Genomic DNA, 7,973 nt, shown 5'->3' with positions numbered 1-7,973 from the left:
CGTGAACTAAGAGGGGTAGAATGCGCCAATACCAGGACGTGATAAGGGAAGGGAATTGTGACTGCTGTTATCCTAGCCTTTTTCCCAGATTAACTACAAAAGTACAGAGGAGCACGCATTCCAGTATCCTATTCCGATATCCTATGATGGCGTTTAATGTTCATAATGTGCAAGGAGAGACTGGAAGAGTTAGGTAGAGAATTATTATAAGAACAAATCTGAATCCAGTGCAATGCCTAGGTATCTACTTCTTTGCTCTAGACACTAACCTGATCTGAAGCAGATGCCTCCAATCAAGGATCTTGAACCACCCAGTTTAAAACATTCCCAATTCTTGGAGAGTGACTTTGACTTGTTCTATTTGCTCAAAGTGTTGCTTTAAAAGTCAAGATGCAATAATGAGGTCACTAACTGCCCTACTACCTTTGGAACTTAAGCACTATTTTATGATCCAAAACAAACTTAGTCATTTTTCAGTCTGTAAATTATCACATCATAGTTGTTAGCCCAAGATGATCATGTAGGAAGGAGAAAAGGTGAGAGTCACATACATGTTTCTATATTCAAAAGGGAAAGGAAGATTACATTGTGTTTTTATAATTGAAACCTTTATGTCCCATTTGCATGTCATATGTTTTTAATTTTATGGTCTTTATTCTTGCTGTGCCAATTTATTGATAAAAAGTATTAACTCCATAGAAAATATTTAGAGACATTTTAGTATCTAAAAATTTCATTGTACATATCATTTTCTTGTGGGTCTCCTAGAAAATTTTCAAAAATGTCTCTGCTACTTAAAATAAAATAAAATGTTATTTTAAAGAAGGGAATAAAACCCTTTATTGTGTCAGTGTACATTTTCACAATTTAACTTCTATCGACCTTATCAAAGACCTTGGAATAAACCCAAAGTAGATATTACGTACAGATTCTATGAATAACTAATGATATGGTTATAAAGCAATTTGCCAAGGTATTAAGCGTCCAAGGATATGCTGACTACTGGGAAGTGGACGGCTCATATAAAAGAAGTAAATTCACTCCACAAAGGCAAGAGCATATGATTTACTATAAATACCTTCTCAGGTATTCAAGAAAGAATAAACTTATCTCACACCATTGAGAAATGTTCTCCAAATTTATTTTAAAATTTTATCTTCATCAGGGGTGTATGTTAAACCCAATTCCCTCCCCTAGAGCCTATGATTCAGTACCTCTAGTGTATATGTGAATCTATCATCTATCTATCTATCTATCTATCTATCTATCTATCTATCTATCTATCATCTATCTATCTATCTATCTATCTATCATCTATCTATCTATCTATCATCTATCTATGTCCAGGTAATTTTTCTTTTTTCTTTTTTTTTTAAAGATTTTATTTATTTATTTGAGACAGAGAGAATGAGAGACAGAGAGCATGAGAGGGAGGAGGGTCAGAGGGAGAAGCAGACTCCCTGCCGAGCAGGGAGCCCGATGCAGGACTCGATCCCGGGACTCCAGGATCATGACCTGAGCCGAAGGCAGTCGCTTAACCAACTGAGCCACCCAGGCGCCCAGGTAATTTTTCTGATGTAGGTAAAAGGTACACTATGAAAAACCATGCTGTAGAGCAGTTTTAGGTTAAATCTTAATCTATACCAGTTATCCCAACAGAGAAAATTTAATACAGAGAATTATTACGTAGGTATAGAAAACTATAAAAAAAAAGAGGGGGGTGAAAGAGAAATTAAGGTGTGTTAGGGGTCCCCAAGAGCGGCCCTAGGTTTTTGAAAGGACCCACAGGATTCAACATACAGTCATATTCATGGCTGTGATTTATTAAAGCAAAATGATAGAGAACAAAATCAGCAAAAGGAGAAGATTCATGGGTCGCCATTGGAGGAAAGCAGACTCGAGCTTCTGGTGGCATCTCACAGAATGCCCTTAATTCCTTCAGCAGTGAATGTGGGCAACATACATGGAATTTTGTTTACCAGAGAATCTCATGAGACACTTGGTAACCAAGGGTTTTACTGGGGGTGGTCACAAGGGCACTCTCTGCCTATCACATACCAGAATTCCAGACCCCCAGAAGGTAAGCAGGTACTCAGTATAAACCACAGTGTTTGCAGTTTAGGCACAACAAACCATCCTTATGAGGGAAGGGTGGGGAACCAATCAAAAATCTAAATTCTCAGATACCAGCCAGGGGCCAACCTTGCAAGCAGGACTTTCCAAGGGGAACAGTCCCCCACCCCCCCACCCCCCTGCCTGCTATATGAACTTTTTTTCACACATAAGGTGTCACAGAGGTAGTAGCCACTGTGGGAAGCAGTCGCCACAGCTAGAATTGAGAAAGCAATGAAAAGAAGTTGGCATTATTAAAATTTAAAAGTTTGGGGGAAGGGCCTCCTGGAGTGAAACTCATTCCTCTGGGAAGGGGGTGGTGCTCCCCTGAGTCAGAGCAGGGCTCTGTGGAGCTGGAATGCAAACATCCGGCAGGGGACAGTGGTATCAGATGCGTGACACTGGTGTCTCAAAGGTGGCTCCATTAACTAGTTCTGCGAGTAATGGAAACAATTCTACCTGGAACACCTTCCGTTTCTACGAACTGTCACGGCGAAGAGGAAGAAGGAGCGGGGCAATGCTGCCTGGAGCAGAAACCAACAGTTAACACCAGAAGTTCCAAGGAAGTCCTTTCTAGAGCTTCTCAGCCCAGCCCGTGTCCAGCGCCCTCTTCGTGCAGAGCCTGATGGGAGGGCTGGCCAAGCTAGATGGGGTTTGTAGCTGCAGAAGCAGCCTCACTGGAGTCTGGAAAGGTGGATTTGGAGCTCAGAATCAGGAGCTTAGTAGCCAGCACAGGATTCTGTGACTTTCTCAGACATTCCTATGGAAACCTAAAAAGTTTATGGAAGATAATTCATACATATAAAACTGCGGCCAGAAACATTTGGAGCGATGCTGTAGGAATATATGCCATGCAACACACACTACTACAGTGATGTCTAGAATGTAAAGCGACCCGTGAAAAGTAATCTATCTGTGGACCACAAGGCCGGCTTGTTTCCATCGGGGGGCTCCTAGTCCATTCCCACAGAAAGCTAGTTGGGACGGGCAAGAATCAGAATTAGGCCACATTATCCTGGATGGCATCCTGCTCTGTGTACTCTTCTACCGTTGGGAGATAGGTATGGTAGTCATGCAGTGGCCGTGGCCAAGTTCAGTAAAATTTTCTGTCTCTAATATTTCATCTGATAATATGTTTTTGAACATCAGCCTGACGTTCTTTTAGTAGAAAAATGCAGTCGCTTCTGTCCCCTGTCTGGCTGTCACCCAATTGATCTGACTCCTCTTAACTTTACCCTGATCACTTCTACTTCTTGGGTGCACAGAAACCATCTGGGTTGCATTCAGTCCAAAGAGCAGTGTTCAAAAAGACGGGAAAATGACAAGTGTCTTATATTGATCTCTTAGCATGAGCCAGACATTTTCCCAAGTACTTAGGCATTGTCACTTACGTCTATAAAAGTCCTACAGGCAAGGTATTACTTTCCATTTTATAGATATGAAAACTAAACTCATGTTCATAGAACTCTAACATCTGTGTTCTCCATAGCAGGCCCCACTGCACCCAAATATTTCATATTAAACTTCCAATTTTCTTTCTTAACTTCATACTCAATCCATTACCATAAACAGAGCCTTGGTTTAACAGAAAGAATCCAGAAATAAAAGTAATGATAGCTAATCTCTGCCTTTCTTTTATCTATAACTAATCAGGCTACCATTTGCTTCCCTTACAAATTAGCATAGCTGACTTCTAAAGAAAGTAATGAGATCCAGTGGAAATATTATAAGCCTTGCAATCAGACATAGAAGGTTTTAAATCCAAGCTCCAACCTTATTATCCAAGTGAGCTTAGAAGTTCTCTTAGCCATTTTTCTCAATTGCAAAAATGAAATAATACCTAATTTACAAAAGTATTCCAAGAGTTAAAATTCTGCATGTAAACTGTTGGTTATACTTCATCTAATTTGTGAAACTGATTCAATAAATTCCCTGTAAAGTTTTAATCACAGGCTCGAAAGTTTCCATCACTTATAAAATTGCTTTGGGGTATTTGGTGAAGAAATGGTTAGCCTTCTTTATTCCAATTCTAAATTTGAATTCTAAATTTAAGCCCATTTCTCGATCTTTATTTTTCATTTCCTTTCTGGCTCATGCTTCCAAAGTTACGGCCACCAAAAAGAAAACAAAAAACAAAAGCAAACCACATCCACCATGTGTACTGTATTCTTGCCTGGTTTCACCGGCCACTTTACCCCTCACATTTTTCGCAGAGTCAAGTCTTATTATTTTATTTTTAAAGCCAACACTCTAGGTTAAATCTAAAAATAATTCCGTATAATGGCACTCTCACTCACCTAAAGTGCTTCTCCCCTTTTTCTTTATAGCAGTATTTTTGTTTTTGTTTTTGTTTTTATTGTTACCTGCATTGACAATAGACTTTACTATTATACTTCAGAAGGCAATGAAAATGTATGCTGTGATGTAGGAGAGCAATGTGAAACCCTGGAAAAGCATGAATTATTTCTTAATTGCAAATCTGAGAGTTTTAATTATTGAAGTAAAAAACTCTGAATGATGTATATTTAATTAAGTCATTTTCCTGGATCAAGTAATCATTACTTACTATTTGCATGTTATTTATTTTCATCTGTGGCATTTGTTAGATTTGTCATGGATTTCTTCTCCTATTGGCACTTTACTTTCCAAGATTAAGTCCCACAGCCTGTTAAAAAAGAGCTATTTACCCCAGAGTCAATAGTAATTTTACAAGCAGAAAAAAGAAAAAGATCTGAGCATATAGTTAAGACTTTACAGGGAATTTATTGAATCAGTTTACAGATTAAGTCAAGGATGGACTTCTGAAAGATGATGCATACATAATAACAACAAACAACGAAGAGTTAAAAGTCTACTAATGTAGATCCAACACTTTCTATTAGAGATACAATTAAGACATAAATTCAATGTTATGCATCAGCACAACAGGAGTATAACAAAATAAAGTCCAAATATGAGTGACTAAACAAACGAAAGCTTGCATAAAATCACATGTGGCTAGACCAGCCCTCCAGTGGAAGTCCCCTATGTGCAGCGATTCAGATTCAGAAGCCCCTTGGGGCACCTGGGTGGCTCAGTCAGTTAAGTATCAGACTCTTCATTTAGGTTCTTGTCATGATCTCAGGGTTGTGAGATCGGGCTCCGCACTGGGCATGGAGCCTGCTTGAGATTCTCTCTCTCCCTCTTCCTCTGCCCCTCCTCTCTCTCTCTCCCTCTAAAAAAACAATTAAAATAAATAAATAACATAGCTATTTATTCAGAGATACAGAAGCCCTCACCCTATAACAGTGTTGTCTGACCCTGCAGTTCTGTGATGCTGACAACAGGGGAAGAGACCATGTTGAGTGTAGCGTGCAAGTTCTTAAATGCCTTGGTACAGAAGTGATGCACATCACTTTGGTTCATGTTTCTTTGCTTAGATCAAGTCAATAGTCTCACATAATTAAAAAAGGACTTGGAAAGTTGAGTCTTACTATGAGACCAGAAAGAAGGAAGAACCAGAATTGGATGTACATTAGAAACCACAACCATAGTCAAAAAGTATTTTTTTATTATATTCATTTAGTAAAAACACTGACTCCCTATATGTGCCAGTGTCTGTGCTAGATACTGAGGCTGTAAAGGTAATCAAAAATGGGGATTTTTAGAACTTTCCTATAGCTTACTGTTCAGACAGAGATCTCCACTCACCCTCTTTAAGTAAACAATGCAGCTCTCACACAATCTGTTGGCCTCGTTCTTAATCCAAACAGAACGGCTAGTGGGCTTCATACTTGGTGTGAGGGTACAAAACTGCTCCAGACTGACCTTGAACTACAAAGTTTCTGGCCTTGGTACATTTGCATGGCTGTTTCTGGCCTAACTGAAGTCACAACCTTACAAGGATTTCATAAATGGGTGCCCAAGAATGCAGCTGTGGCACCTTGACTTTCCACGATGCATGTGCAGGCACAGTATTTGCTACTTGATTAAAGCAAGGGGCCTGGATTCAGCAGCTCTTATATTAAACATTGGTTTCCAATCTAGGTAAGCAGCACCTATATACTGCCCTAAATTCCATACCGCATTCAGTGTCAAAAGAGGAAAAAACATACAGATGAAATTTAGAGGTACAGGGCTTGCGACAGGCTCAAGGGTCATTCCTCTCTGTTCTCAGTGTGACTATGGGTTGGTATGGGGAATAATTTCCATGAAAGGCAGGTTTCATACCCGAGGTTGCTACCTGTTTTAAGTAAGAGGCAATGACACCAGGTTCTGTACCATTAGCCCAAGAGAGTTTGGAACAAGTTATTTTTTGAGAGAATTTTTTCTATACAAAAACGTGGGCTAAATGGGGAAATGAAAATTAAAGAGATTTCATAAATTTAAATGGATTTAAATATACTATAAAGGAAATTGAGATACCTCAAATAGAACTCAGGGAAAACTCAAATAATGATAGCTGTAAAGAAAAGCATCATAATAAAACAGAATCCCAATAGAGACGAAGGCAAAGCTGAATAATATCTGAGATACCAGTGATATCTATGCAAAAATAGTCTAAAGTCTCTCTAGAGGTGGTCATAAATATACTTGACCCAGTCTAGACAGAGGCTACAGTAAAAGGTCTTGGTTCTAAATTGAATAATTTGCCAGTATGTCGAATCCCTCAGGTGCAAGTGACATTTAGTATTCAAGCCATTTTCCAGAGTCAGTGCTAAAATCCACAAAATGAAGTCTTTGATCTTGGCCGTGACATTTCTCTTCAAAATTACCAAACAAGTTGAATGATGAGATGTCCTAAATAAATGTGCACTAAGATATAACAAATCTAGGCTATGAGGCCTTGCCATCTAAATCCTGTTATACTAATTGATTCCGTGTCAAAAACTATTTATTGCTTTGATTAAATTACTCATAAGAAATACCGTGAAAACAGTTCTCCAATAAGTGAAATCTCAAGCCATTTTGGTCGTTGCAAATCACTATTGCTTTTGACTTCTGGTAGTGAATATTCCAAGATAAGATTCAGTTATATAAGGATAAGCACATTACTATTCCAGGATGTTAAAGAAGTGTTAGAGATGATCCTTCCTTTTACAGGATCTATAATCCAGAATAAATGCATAAAAAAAAGGCTTGTCTTAATCATAACGAAATACTAAGGGCTAGGTGATTCAACAATAGGGAACTTATTTCTCACAGCTCTGAAGGCTGAGCATTGCAAGATCAAGATGCCAGTAAGATAGGTTCCATTCTGAGGCCTCTTTTCTTGCCTTGTAGGTGGTTTCTACCTGGCTGTGTGCTCATATTAATTCTTTTCTGTGTGCAGGTGAGGCAAATGAACAAGTTCTGTAGTGTCTTAGAAAAACAGTAGTTCATCATGAGGGCCCCACTCTCATGACCTAATCTAAACTGAATTATCTCTGAAAAACCCCATCTCCAAATACCATCACATTGGGGATCAAGGCTTCAACCTATGAATTTTGGGGAGACATGAACACTTTGTCCACAACAAGAGCTGCATAAGGACAGGAACACCAGTATTCCAGGAAAGTAAAAAAGTGTTAGTAATAACCCTTTTCCTTATGGAGCATTTAAATGAGAGAAACTTATGAACAAACAATAATCAAAATCTGATCATACATTATGCCAACATAGTAAATTATAAAAATAGTCATTCAGAAAATGAATAAAAATATAAATGGTTATGGTATACATTAATAATAAATATATGGATATCTTTTTGATAGTTAAATATATAGAATATAATATAGATTATAACAAATATATATATTTACTATAGGGAAATATGTGGTTCAAGTACAGTTAATATAGTCATAAAAGAAAATATAAATGCTACATGACTTTATGGAAGATAT

The sequence above is a fragment of the Mirounga leonina genome, unplaced genomic scaffold (genome assembly GCF_011800145.1).
Source record: "Mirounga leonina isolate KUSES-001 unplaced genomic scaffold, KU_Mleo_1.0 Mir_176, whole genome shotgun sequence".
In the NCBI taxonomy this organism is placed as follows: domain Eukaryota; kingdom Metazoa; phylum Chordata; class Mammalia; order Carnivora; family Phocidae; genus Mirounga; species Mirounga leonina.
The sequence above is the reverse complement of the archived record's forward strand: the minus strand, read 5'-3'. Positions refer to the sequence as shown.